The 12,788-nt window shown below is 37.7% G+C and overlaps 1 protein-coding gene across 24 annotated transcripts in view; it reads left to right on the forward strand.

Moving 5' to 3' along the window:
• Positions 1 to 12,788, forward strand: part of PEAK1 (pseudopodium enriched atypical kinase 1) — a 293,418-nt gene that overhangs the window by 56,061 nt on the left and 224,569 nt on the right. For 13 of the 24 annotated variants that reach the window (XM_073801286.1, XM_073801289.1, XM_073801288.1 and 10 more), the window contains 2 exons: positions 7,274 to 7,366; positions 10,908 to 11,028. The exons of 5 other annotated variants lie outside the window; for them this stretch is intronic. The gene's annotated coding sequence lies outside the window, so the exon portion shown is untranslated. The remainder of the gene's footprint in view (positions 1 to 7,273; positions 7,367 to 10,907; positions 11,029 to 12,788) is intronic. 6 more of the 24 variants (XM_033852030.2, XM_019950199.3, XM_073801282.1 and 3 more) reach the window with 2 other exon arrangements.

A 12,788-nucleotide genomic window follows, 5' to 3' on the forward strand; every position in this document is an offset into this window, starting at 1 on the left:
CTAGTTGTGGTGCACAGTCTCCAGAGCGCGTGGGCTCTGTAGTTGTGGCGTGCAGGCTTAGTTGCCCCACGGCATGGGGGATCTTAGTTCCCGGACCAGGGATTGAATGGGAGTCCGTGCATTGCAAGATGGATTCTTAACCACTGGACCACCAGGGAAGTCCCCCCTTGCATTTTCATATGAATTTTAGGATCAGCTTGTCAAGTTCTACATAAAAAGATCCGTCTGGGATTTTGATAGAGACTGTGTTGATCTGTATTATGAATCTGTAAATCAGTTTGGAAACTTTACAATAGTAAGCCTTCCAATCCATGAACATTGGAGGTCTCTTCATTTATTTAGGTGTTCTTTAATTTCTTTCAATGATGTTTTATAATTTTCAATGTATGTGTTGTGCTTTTTTTGTCAAATTTATTCTTAAGTCCTTTACTCTTTTTCATAGTATTGTGAATGGCATAGTTTCTTTACTTTTGTTTTTGGATTGTTCATTGCTGGAGTGTAGAAATGTAATTGATTTTTAAATCGCGCACCCTTGCTGAACTCTTAGTTCAACTATTAGTTCTAGTAGTTATTACTTAGAATTTTTTTATATTTAATATCTTGTCATCTGCAAATAGTGATAGTTTTATTTCTTCCTTTCCAATCTGGATGCCTTTTATGTCTTTTTATTACCTAATTGCCCTGACTAAAACCTTCAGCACAGTGTTAAATAGAAGTGGTGAGAGCAGTCATCCTCATCTTGTTCCTGATCTTAGGGGGAAAGAATTCAGTCTTTTAGCATTAAGTATGATGTTACCTGTGGGTTTTTCCTAACTGCCCTTTATCAGGTTGAGGAAGTTCCCTTTTATTCCTAGTTTGTTCAGTGTTTTTGTCATGAAAAAGTTAACATTTATTGAGACCTTTCAATATATGCCAGACCCTATGCTAAGACCCTATTTAATTTAATTTTCATCGTAGTCCTTTGAAATAGAGATTGTTATTTTATGTCATTGAGCTGGTAAATAGTAGAATCAGATTTCAGAACTTGTATGCTGAACGATTATCAATTAAATTCCCTGTACATACCATGCTGATTTATATGTGTGACTTTATACATTCTAGTTGCTGCCTCTTAGAATGCATGCTCCCTCTCTTTCTGCATCATGCAGCTACTGCAGCACTTTGTACCTATAACTGTCACAGTACTGTTTCACTGTGTTGTGATCGTTTGCATATATTTCTCTCATTTTAGAATCTGTGCTCCTTGAAGTCAGGGACTTTGTCATATACATCTTTGAATCTCCAATGCATATCGTAGAGATAGAAGAGAGATGTGTCACAGAAGCCAGGGGATTAGAGGGTTTCAAGAAGAGTGTCAGGAACTTCCCTGGGGCTCAGTGGTTAAGAATCTGCCTGCCAATGCAGGGGACACAGGCTTGAGCCCTCCGGGAGGATCCCACATGCCGCAGAGCAACTAAGCCTGTGCGCCACAACTACTGAGCCTGCGTTCTAGAGCTTGCGAGCCACAGCTACTGAAGACCATGCACCTAGAGCCCATGCTCTGCAACAAGAGAAGCCACCACAATGAGAAGGCCACGCACCACAACGAAGAGTAGCTCCCACTTGCCGCAACTAGAGAAAGCCCGCGTGCAGCAACACAGCCAAAAATAAATAAATAAAAATTTATTTAAAAAAAAAAAGAGTGGCAGAAGTCAGCAGTGTCAGATACTGCAGAGAGATCAAGTAAAGTAAGGTTCACAAAATGACTATTGGTTTAGTCTTTTAGTGGTTTTAGCAAGAGTAACAAGAGTGGTTTTTGTTTTTGTTTTTGTTTTTTTAGTGGTGGGGACAGAAACAAGATTCTGGTAGGTTAAGCAGTGAATGGGAAATGAAGAGAGACTGTCAGGGATTAAGGACTACTGTTGTGAGAGGTTTAACTGTGAAGGGGAAGAATGAGTTTAGGGTGCTACATAGAGGAGAACATAAAATATTTTTTAATATAGGAGAGACTTTTGAGCATGTGTATGTACAGAGCTGGTGGGAGAAAGGACCAGTTACGAGCAAGCTTGTGGAAGTGGAGAGGGGAATGACACAGAGAATAGGCTCCCCTGCAGAGGTGAAAGATTGCATCTGGAATACATATTTGCCTGAAGTGGCCTGTTTCTTCTGAGGGAAGGATATGTCCATGGATGTAGCCAGAGATAAATTTATGGGAATGAATTAGGAAATATAGGCAGTTCCCCTTTTCTCTGAAGTGGAAAACAAGGTCCTTGGCTTGGTGATGTTGTGGTTGGCGATGTCCTGGAGGGAGGCAACAGGGGTGAGATATAGAGTTTGAAGGGAGTGTTGAAGGTTTGGCATATCTGCTGTGAGGCATGGGAGAGGTTGCTTGCCAGAAACATCGAAGTCTGAGAGCCTCTTTCTCCCTTCCCTCCATGTAAATTGAAAAAGCAGGTATGTGGTCAGAAATACAGATGGTACCAAAGGATTTACAGTGAAAAGTAAATCTTCCTTTCACCTTAGATCCCCTGTCCTTATTTTCAGAAGAAAGTTCCATTAGCAGTTTATTAGCTTTCAAATTATTTTTGCAAATATAAATATAAATTTTAAAATATCTATATTGGAATTTATTTTAATCCATGAGAATGTACTGTTCTACTTCTTCCTTTTTCAACTTCCTTTCATAACTTGGAGATCTTTCTGTATATTTAGATCTACTTCATTCATGTTTACAGCTGCAGGATATTTTGTGTATGAATATAGTATAGATGATGTAACTAGCATTTAGATAAGTTCCAATCTTTACTCTCATAAAAGCCATATTGAATGAATAAATTCTACCTTTTAAAATAAAAATTCATTATAGTACCTTAATTCTGTGCCTTAATTTTGGATTTGTTCTGTACACACACACCTTGAACAAACTGATAATATATACATACTAAAACTGAGTTGTCTTTAAAACATAAAGACATCTTCAATATTTGAAACTGATACCCTTAGTTATCACGCTCAATTTATTTCTGGGTTTGAGTGATAAAAAATTCTGTCTTCAGGTGTTTGCTATTTTTAACACTGATCCAAGAATCATTCCTATACATGACTCTTATAATTCATGTGCAAGAGATTCTCCTGGGTATGGAACTATGAATGGAATTGCTGGGTCATGCGGTATCAGTAGTAAATATTAAACTTAAAAAGATAATCCAAAGTTTATTTCTAGAGTGATTGCCCCATTTTATCCTTCTACCATACCATCAGTGTATAAGAGATCCTGTTGTTTTACAGTCTTTCCAGTACTTGGTGTTTTCAGACTTTAAAAATTTGCTAGTTGAATGATCTAAAATAGTATCTAGTTGTGATCTTTAAAAAAACTTTAAAAGCGAGATATAATTTTCAACTTTACAATAAAATGCACAGCTCTTAAATATACAGTTCAGTGAGTTTTGACATGTGCATATACCTATATAATCCAATCCCCTATAAAAATTTAGAACATTTTTATTACCCCTTCAGTTTCCTCAGGCTCCTTCCTTGACATTCTTTTCCCTCACCAGAGTGAACCACTATTCTGATTTCTATCAATTTTTTTTTAAAAAAAATCATCTTTTCTCACCATCACAAACTTCTTTTCTCCCATTCTCACTCTCTTTCTTAATATGTCTTTTAAAAAATTTGTGGTCAAATATACGTAACAAAAAATTTATCATTTTAACCATATTTAAGTGTACAGTTCAGTGGTATTAAATGCTTTCACGTTGTGCAGCAATCACCACCATCTATCCCCATAACTCCTTTCATCTTGTGAAACAAACCCCCATTTTCCCCTCCCCCCAGTCCCAGGCAACCACAATAATGCTTTCTGTCTTTATGACTTTGACTACTCTAAGTACCTCATGTAAGTGGAATCATACAGTATTTGTCTTTTAGTGACTGGCTTATTTCACTTAGCATAATGTCCTCAAGGTTCATCTGTGTTGTAGTATATTTTCCCTTTCTTTGTAAAGCTGAATAATATTCCATTATATGTATATACCGTATTTTGCTTATCTATTCATCTGTTGATGGATACTTGGGTTGCTTCTATGTTTTAGCTATTATGAAAAATGCTCCTGTGAACTTGGGTGTACCAACATCTCTTCATGATCCTGCTTTCAGTTCTTTTGGGTTTATACCCAGAAGTGGATTTGCTGGATCATTTGGTAATTCTGTTTTCATTTTTGAGGAATCACCATATTGCTTTCCACAGCAGAAGTACCATTTAAAATTCCCCTGAACAGTGCACAAGAGTTCCAGTTTCTCCACATTTTGCCAAAACTTGTTTACTATTTTTTTCATAGTAGCCATACTAGTGGGTGTGAGATGTAGTTTTGATTTGCATTTCCCTAATGATTAGTGATGTTGAGCATCTTTTCCTGTGCTTATTGGCCATTCATATATCTTCTTGGGGAAATGTCTATTCAAGTCCTTTGCCCATTTTTAAATAGGGTTATTTTTGTTGTTGTTGTTGAGTTTTAGGAGTTCTCTATATATTTTCGATATTAATCCCTTAACATATATAAGATTTGCAAATATTTTCTCCCATTCTGTGGCTTGCCTTTTTACTCCATGAATAGTGTCTTTGGATGCACAAAACAAAAATTTTCACGAAGTCCAATTTGTCTGTTTTGTCTTTTGTTATCTATGCCTTTGGTGTTAAATCCAAGAAATCATGGCCAAATCCAATGCTCCGAAACTTTTGCCGTATGTTTTCTTCTAAGAGAAAGGTCTTACATTTAGGTATTTGTTTTAGGTCTTACATTTAAGTATTTGATCCATTTTGAGTTAACTTTTGTATATGGTGCTGGTGAGGGTTCAACTTCATTCTTTTGCATGTGGATAACCAGTTTTCCCAGTACCATTTGTTGAAAAGACTTTCTTTTCCTCATTGAATTGCTTTGATGACTTTGTCAAAAATCAGTTGACAGGGACTTACCTGGTGGCACAGTGGTTAAGAATCCGCCTGCCAATGCAGGGGACGTGGGTTCGAGCCCTGGTCCGGGAAGATCCCACATGCCGCAGAGCAACTAAGCCTGTGCACCACAACTACTGAGCCTGCGCTCTAGAGCCCACGAGCCACAACTACTGAGCCAGTGTGCCACAACTACTGAAGCCCGTGTGCCTAGAGCCCATGCTCCGTAGCAAGATAAGCCACCACAGTGAGAAGCCCGCACACCTCAACAAAGAGTGACTCCTGCTCACTGCAATTAGAGAAAGCGTGCGTGCAGCAACAAAGATCCAATGCAGCCAAAAAAAAAAAAAAAAAAAGTCAGTTGACTGTGTATGTGTGTGTCTGGGTTCTGTCTTCTGTTCCATTGATGTATTTTTCTTCTTTTTGCTGATACCATACTATCTTGATTACAGTAGCTTTATAAGTTTCGAAGTCAGATAGTGTAAGTTCTCTAATTTTGTTTTTCTTAAAGATTTGTTTTGGCTCTTCTAGGCTCCTTGTATTTTCATTTAAATATTAAAATCCACTTTACCACTTAGGTTTTAGGATTAGCTTTTCATTTTCTGAAAAAACGTTTGTAGATTTTGCTTCACACTGTACTTACTCCACAGGTCAATTTGGAGTGAGTAGGCATCTTAACACTTTATAAACATGATATCTCACTCCACTTATTTAGATCATCTTTAATTTCTCAAGAGCTATGTATTATTTTTTTTAGTTTTCAGTGTACAAGTCTTCTACTTTGATTTTTTAATGCTATTGTAATGGCATTTTAAAAGTGTTTCATTTCCAGTTGTTCATTACTAGTATATCATTTAATTTTGTATATTGGCCTTTGTAAGTTTTAGTAGCCTTTTTTTTTCTTAAGATTTTCTAGGCTTTACTATGTAACTGATATGTTTGTAAGTAAAGACAGTTTTACTTCTTCCTATCATTTATTTTTTAAATTCTTTCTATCATCCTATCATTTTTCCCTTGCCTTATTTACTAACTAGAACCTCTAGTACAATTTTGAATGCAAGTGGTGAGAGCAGACATCCTTGGATTGTTCCTGATTTGGGGGAGAAAGTTTTCAGTCTTTCACCATGAAGATGTTATCCTTGGGTTGAGTAACCCTTTCTATTCCTCGTTTGCTGTAAGGTTTTTTGTTTTTTTTTAAATCATAGTGGATGATGTTGAATTTTAATTGTGGTCATAAAGGATTTTTAAAAAGATATAATTGTGACTCTCATACAGATATAAAATTGTCACTTGTCAAGTATTTTATTTAACTCACTATTGAGGAAACTGGTAAGATGTTAAAATCAGTTCAAAGGGAAATTTGAAGAGCTACTCATTTATGTGTAGTAAAGGGATGCTGAAATAAAATTTTCAAATAAATGCAAAAATTCGTATATCTCCTGTGCAATTACCAATTGTAATCCACTGGACACAAGTAATTTGCTCTGTTGTACACAAGAATAATTCACATTATCATCAATTTTCTACATTTCATCAAATTGAAAAATTGCTCAAAGGCAATGAAAGATGGAGGTGATGTATGTGTGAACTTGAGAGAAGATTGACTGATTTTTATTTGTTTGTTTCTTTGTTTTTTGGTCCATTACAAAGCTTTCCATGGTTTTTCGTGACACAGGGTCTTGCTTTGAAAATCTGTGATCCCCAGTGATGAACAGTTTTTCGTACATGTGTTGGTTATATGTTGCATTCTGCTGTGAAATGCCTCTTCATTGTCTCTTGCCCATTTTTCTGGCCATGTTCTGATTGTGTGTGTATGTGTGTGTTACTCCTTTATATGTTATTGATAATAGTGCATTACAAGTTGTGTGTATTGTGAACACTTTTTGCTAGTTTATAACTTGTATTTTTACTTTCTTGAAGGTATTTTTTGATGAACAGTGGTTCTTAGTATAGTCAAATTTTTCTTATTTAAGAAAATTTTCCTTACCCTGTGGTCAAAAGATAGTCATCTTTTCCACTAAGTTTTTTAAAGTTGTTTTCGATGTTTAAGTCTTTGATCCATCTGGTGTTGATTTTTCGTATGGTACAATGTTAGGATCAAATTTCACCTTTTTAAAAATAAATAGATGTTATGGACTGACTGTATGTCATTCCCCCTACCCCAAATTCGTATGTTGAAGCTCTAACGTCCAATGTGTGGTATTTGGAGGTGGGGCCTTTGGGAGATAATTAGGGTTAGATGAGGTCATGAAGGTGGGGCCCTGGTTCAGTGAGGTTAGTGCTTTTATAAGAATAGATAACCAGAGAGCTTGCTGTTCCTTTCTGTCTTCTATGTGGACACAGCCAGAAGGTGGCCATCTGCAAGCCAGAAAGGGAGCTCTCACCAGAACCTGACCGTGCTGGCACCCTAATTGCAGACCTCCAGCCTCCAGAACTGTGAGGAAGTATTTCTGTTGTTTAAGCTATCTTGTCTATGGTATTTTGTAATGGTAGCTCGAAAAGACTAAAACATCTTGTTTTACACTTACTCTTTGGTACTTGATATTTTACTCTATCAGACAGTGCTTCTGTGGGGAGGATCAGGTTTATGTCTCAGTGATATCAGGGTAGGAGTTAGAGAGCCCCAGGCCTCAGAGAGCTTGAGTCAGTCAGTCACTCCTAACCCCATACAATATAATCTCAGGTCACTTCTTTACTGTTTCTCTTGAGGAAGAGGTTTGTGTAGGAGCAGAGGGGTGATGTGAAGAAGCAGCCAAGGGAGGTTAGTGTGTATCCAGCTGTTTTTCTCAGCTCCTATTTTCCTGAGGACCAGAGACCAGAGGTTGTCCCATATATGGGACCACGTCGTGTGCACATAGTTGCTGGGACACGAGAAAAGCAAAAACAGAACTTCAGTAGTTCTTTTTCTGTTTTGTTATCCCATGGCTTTGGTGGGCTGCCTCTTGCCTCAGGCCAAAGCCACCATTCCACACATACCAGTTCAAAATGGGTCTTTGTCACCGCAGGTGTTTCTCATAGGTCTCTCCATTTTTCCTGTGTAACTTCCCCAAGGGCTGATCTTCTGAAAGGGCATCAGCAGTTTTGCTAACTCATCATCTCTGTAGGAGTTGGAGCCAGTGTATAATTTTTCCTGGTCTTCTTAGACTTCCTTTGTATAATTACAGGTAACTTTAATCTGACCGAGCCAAGTGAGTAAGTTGAAGATTCCTCAGTCACCTGTAAGCCTTCTTGCCATGTCTGAAGCCCTCTATAGAGGCTGTGTAGAGGTGTACGCTGGCTGTAACAAAGAGTCCTACAGAATCTTTTTGACCATCCAGTGGTATTTCACTGAATTTTCACCCAGCCAGTGTTGGCTTTTTGGAGCCAGAAAGCCAGCCTTTAGGTGGTGTGAGTTGCTCAGTTCTAAGAGGGTCTCTGACTTAACGTGGCTGTCTTTCTGCTTAGTCATATTACTTTAAATTCTAACTCTGGATAGTCATTCTTACCCAAAATGGCCCATGAATTTTAAAGTATTTTATTGCATCTTTCATGTAATTTGTATTCTGCTTATAATGAGTATATTAATATTAAAATGTTTTAAGTTTCTACATCAAAGAGACTTGGTGCTCCAGGAGAAAGTACTATATTTATCCTGTTGTTTTTCTTACTCTCTGCTCTACCTCTCTGCCCCCCTCAAATAGTCAATCCACCACATCATGCTATCTTCCATTATAAATCCATGTGTTGTACTTATTTTCCTTCTTTCTGTGCGCTTCCAGGGGAGAGGCCAGGACCTGTTTCTCATTTATTTTTGTATTCCTAGCTCTGGCATAGGTCCTGCCAGATTTGCCACAGAGTAGGTGCTCTATAATTGTTGAAGCAGTAAATACATAGCAAAGTACTTAGGATTCATAACAGGAGTTGCTTCCTAGGGGGAAAAGTATGTACTCATAATCATGTTGGGTCCTTATTTTGGCGTAGTTAGAATAAATGGTATGTGGGGTAGTTTGTAGGGGAGGGCTGGATTGAAAAGTATTTACTTGTAAGCTATGTCAAAAGGTTATTTTTTTTTGGTGGTACGCGGGCCTCTCACTATTGTGGCCTCTGCCGTTGCGGAGCACAGACTCTGGACGTGCAGGCCCAGCGGCCATGGCTCACGTGCCTAGCTGCTCCGCGGCATGTGGGATCTTCCCGGACTGGGGCATGAACCCGTGTGGCCTGCATCGGCAGGCGGACCTCCACCACTGCGCCACCAGGGAAGCCCTGTCAAAAGGGTTTGATAGGGATCTCTGAAGGGTCTTAAGCAGGTGGTTAACATGTTTAATATTTTGTTTTAAGAAGGTGATTTTGAGAATAGTATGAAATATATATTGGAACAGAGAGACTGCTTGGAAGGTAGTCCAGACAGAATGTAACTGAAGAGGGGGTAGACTCCAGAGAGGTTTAGCAGGTAGAATCTATAGAACTTGATGACTGATATTATTAACTGTTGGTTGGGGGAGGATGGGGGCAGGGAGAAGGAGAGGAAGAAATCAGGGATGACTCCTACATTGTGCAATTAAATGGATGGTAGTGCTATTTATTCCCAATGCATGTTCATGTGTAGAAATAACTTGTGGAGTAGGGATGGATAGGGTTTTGAAATAATTTAGTTTGAGATTTCTCTGAGATATTCAAGTGGAGATGTGCAAATCTGTGTATAATTCTTGGAGAGAGGTGGGGGCTTGAGGGAGAGATTTTTGGGTTAATAGATTTTCAGGAGTGGTTGAAGAAGAAATTGCTCAGGATTTGAGTACAAAAGCCTTGAGCACATCTAGTTTTAGTGGACAAGTACAGAAAAAGGCACTGGGAAGGAGATCAAGGAGAAACCGGGTGTTAATAAAGGATTTTTCAGTAACACCGTTGGCTTCCTCTCTTCCTGGAGACCAGATTTTCCTTTCAGCACCCTCTATTTGATCTTTGTCTTCAGACCTTTTCTTACTTTGAGCATTCTCTGCTGCGAGAGATTGTAGATGAAAATAGTTTTACTTTTGAACCCAGCAATTGCTGGTTCCTTTATATTTCCTTAAATTTTGCTTGAAAACAGAATACTTTCTTTAACTCATCTCTCTATCTGTACCTTCTACAATACTATACATATAAAAGAAATCAGTTGACACTTTGGACCTTCTGCTTGGGAATTACCTTAGCTAGAAGTAACAGTTCATTATCAACATTTTCTGCTTTTTAACTTAGCACAGGCAACAGTTTTACTAAATTTTCTGCCGCTTTTTAACAAGGGTCTTCTTTCCTCCAGCTTCTGAGAGCATTTTACTCACTCCTTTAAGGCTTTTCCAGTAACCTTCCCAAGGCTCATCAAGCTTTTGCTAATGAGATTCTTAGGGCCCTTCCACCTTGTGTCTACCACCCAATCCCAAAGCCAGTATCACATGTTTTTGTTATGTTAGTACTCTAGTTCCAGGTACTGAATTTTGTTCTGGTAATCGCTGGTTAATCGCTGTTTAACAAATCACCCCAAACCTAGTCCCAGAACCTGCATGACTTTTCCTTAACCAGCTTTAGAAGTCACTCAGTGTCACTTCCACCACACTCTCTTGGTTACTAGCAAGTTAAGTGCCACTCTGGATTTAAGGAGAAGGGAATTAGGCTCTACCTCTTTATGGGGAAGTGGCAAATTGACATCATAGAAGAGCATGTGGAATGGGAGATATTTTTGCAGCATATTCGGAAAATACAGTTTGCCCCAGATGGATGAAATAAAATACATAGGATTACAAAGGAAAGCAATTATACTAAAATATCATTACCAAACAAATTGTGATAAAGTAATATGTGCTTAATTAACATACTACACAACAAGATATAGTGGCAGGCCAATAGTAATTTAGTAAATTTGTAAGTACAGTATATATATTAGTAATTTTAGAGGTTTGGAGAAAATAAAGAAATAATTTATTTTGCCATCTAAGTTCATGGATCTTCTGAATTCTATCCACAGACCCTACTGCCCTAGGTTAAGAACTCTTGGATTAATATAATGGTGTTAGCAGAAGTCGTATTGCTGTGGACTGGAGAGGGAATTTGCATGAGGGCAGAGACGAAAGGGAGGACACCATAGGGTAAGTTCTATATAGTAGGATTTATTTGCCTTTTAAGCTAAAGGTTTTGTTGGTTTTTTTTGTTTGTTTTTTTTGTTTTTTTTTTTTTAGGTTTTGTTGTTTTTTTAGGTAGAGACTTAAATGTGTTTATGTAATGAAGGAAAGATACTAGTGAAGAGAGAAAGTTGAATACATTGGTAAGATAAAGGGTATTTCAAAGGTTTCTGAGAAGGCAAGAGAGAGTGTGGTCTTGAGCTTAGGTGAAAGCATTAGTCCTGGATGGAAGGAGAGGCAAAAGGAAGGGAGTTATGGATGTTTGCAGGTGCTGTTCTTTTATCAGGTCACATGCATTGAGAAAAATATAGATAAATAAATTCAACACAGGAGCGAGGGAGGCCAAGGCGGGCCTCAGAGAACGTTACAGCAGAGGTCCTGGAAAATAAAAGAATTTTGGGATTAGGGAAGGCAGGAAAAGGTAGTGAAATAAAGACAGAAAAAAGTAACTGATAATGTAAGTGATTGGATGCAGAAGACAAACTTTGCCTAGTTTACAGTTTTGTTTAGTGCCTTCTGTAGGCCAGTTCTCCGTTCTATGGATATGGAGACAAAGAAAGGTGGAATGAGAATAAAATGCAGTTATATATTTTGATATCTGCTTATTTAGAGTTAACTTTTTCTAAGTGTATTGTTTAGCATATGTAATTAATACTTGTAATGCCTTTGAAAGCCAAGGAGCTTCTTTTTCATGGTTATTTGGGATTGATATTGAAAAGCAGTATGTGTGTTTGCTGCTTCCATGCTTACAGCTGGATGGAAATTGGCTTCAAAGGGTCTATGGTTTTCTTTGTCATTAGCCAACAGATGCTTGCCACAGTGTTTTGCTCACTGAGTCTTTATTTAATGTGAGGGTAATGCATCTCTGTACACTCATGAGAAGAGCTGTGCAATACAGTAGCTCATTTGTGTATAACAAATATCTGCCTTTAGCCACACATTGATCCTTCACTAAATGATTTTTCTTTTTTGTTTCACCAGCCTGTTATCAACACCTGGTTGGCTTATCTGTCTTCAAATTGCTTTGACTTTCTAGTATGTTGATCCTGACTTTAGTATGTCTGTTTTATAGGGGAAATATTTTCTGTCAGAGAATTCTTCAGAAATTCTCAAAAAGTTAAAAAATTAAAAATTTCAGATCAGGACTATATATCATTAAAAAAGTTAGGTTTCTAGGCACAAATATTCATTTATACATGAGTATGGTATGAAATTGCTAATTTTCAATATTGCATATAATATATGCAATATTGTAATATTGTATCTATTATATATACTTATGTATATATAAACTTATATATTATAAAATATATTTTACCGCAATAAAATATTTCTTAAATGTTTATTTATAATATATACAATATTACAAATATTATATATATACATACATATATATATTTAAAATTGTGGTAAAATGTCTAAGCTTTCTCCACAGCCCCTATCTTCCCTCAGCAACTGCCCTTTGGCTACCTTTCAGGCCTGGGGTTGCACATACCTGCATGAGGACCTTTCCTGGAAATGGGCTCTGCCATTTAGGCTAGGAGTTCTGGGATTCCAGGTCGGTGGAAAGTGGTCTCTTGGGGTGAGACCAAGTAAAGTGACACTTCCTCTTGGCCCTTTTCTCTGCTTATTACATGGAGAGAGGTGTGGCCACAGGAAGGCCAGATCCTGTTGCCTTGATCTAAGGGTAGTAGTGATTTTAATAGTCTTTTAATAAATCTACTAGA

This window comes from Tursiops truncatus, chromosome 2 (genome assembly GCF_011762595.2).
Source record: "Tursiops truncatus isolate mTurTru1 chromosome 2, mTurTru1.mat.Y, whole genome shotgun sequence".
Classification (NCBI taxonomy): Eukaryota; Metazoa; Chordata; class Mammalia; order Artiodactyla; family Delphinidae; genus Tursiops; species Tursiops truncatus.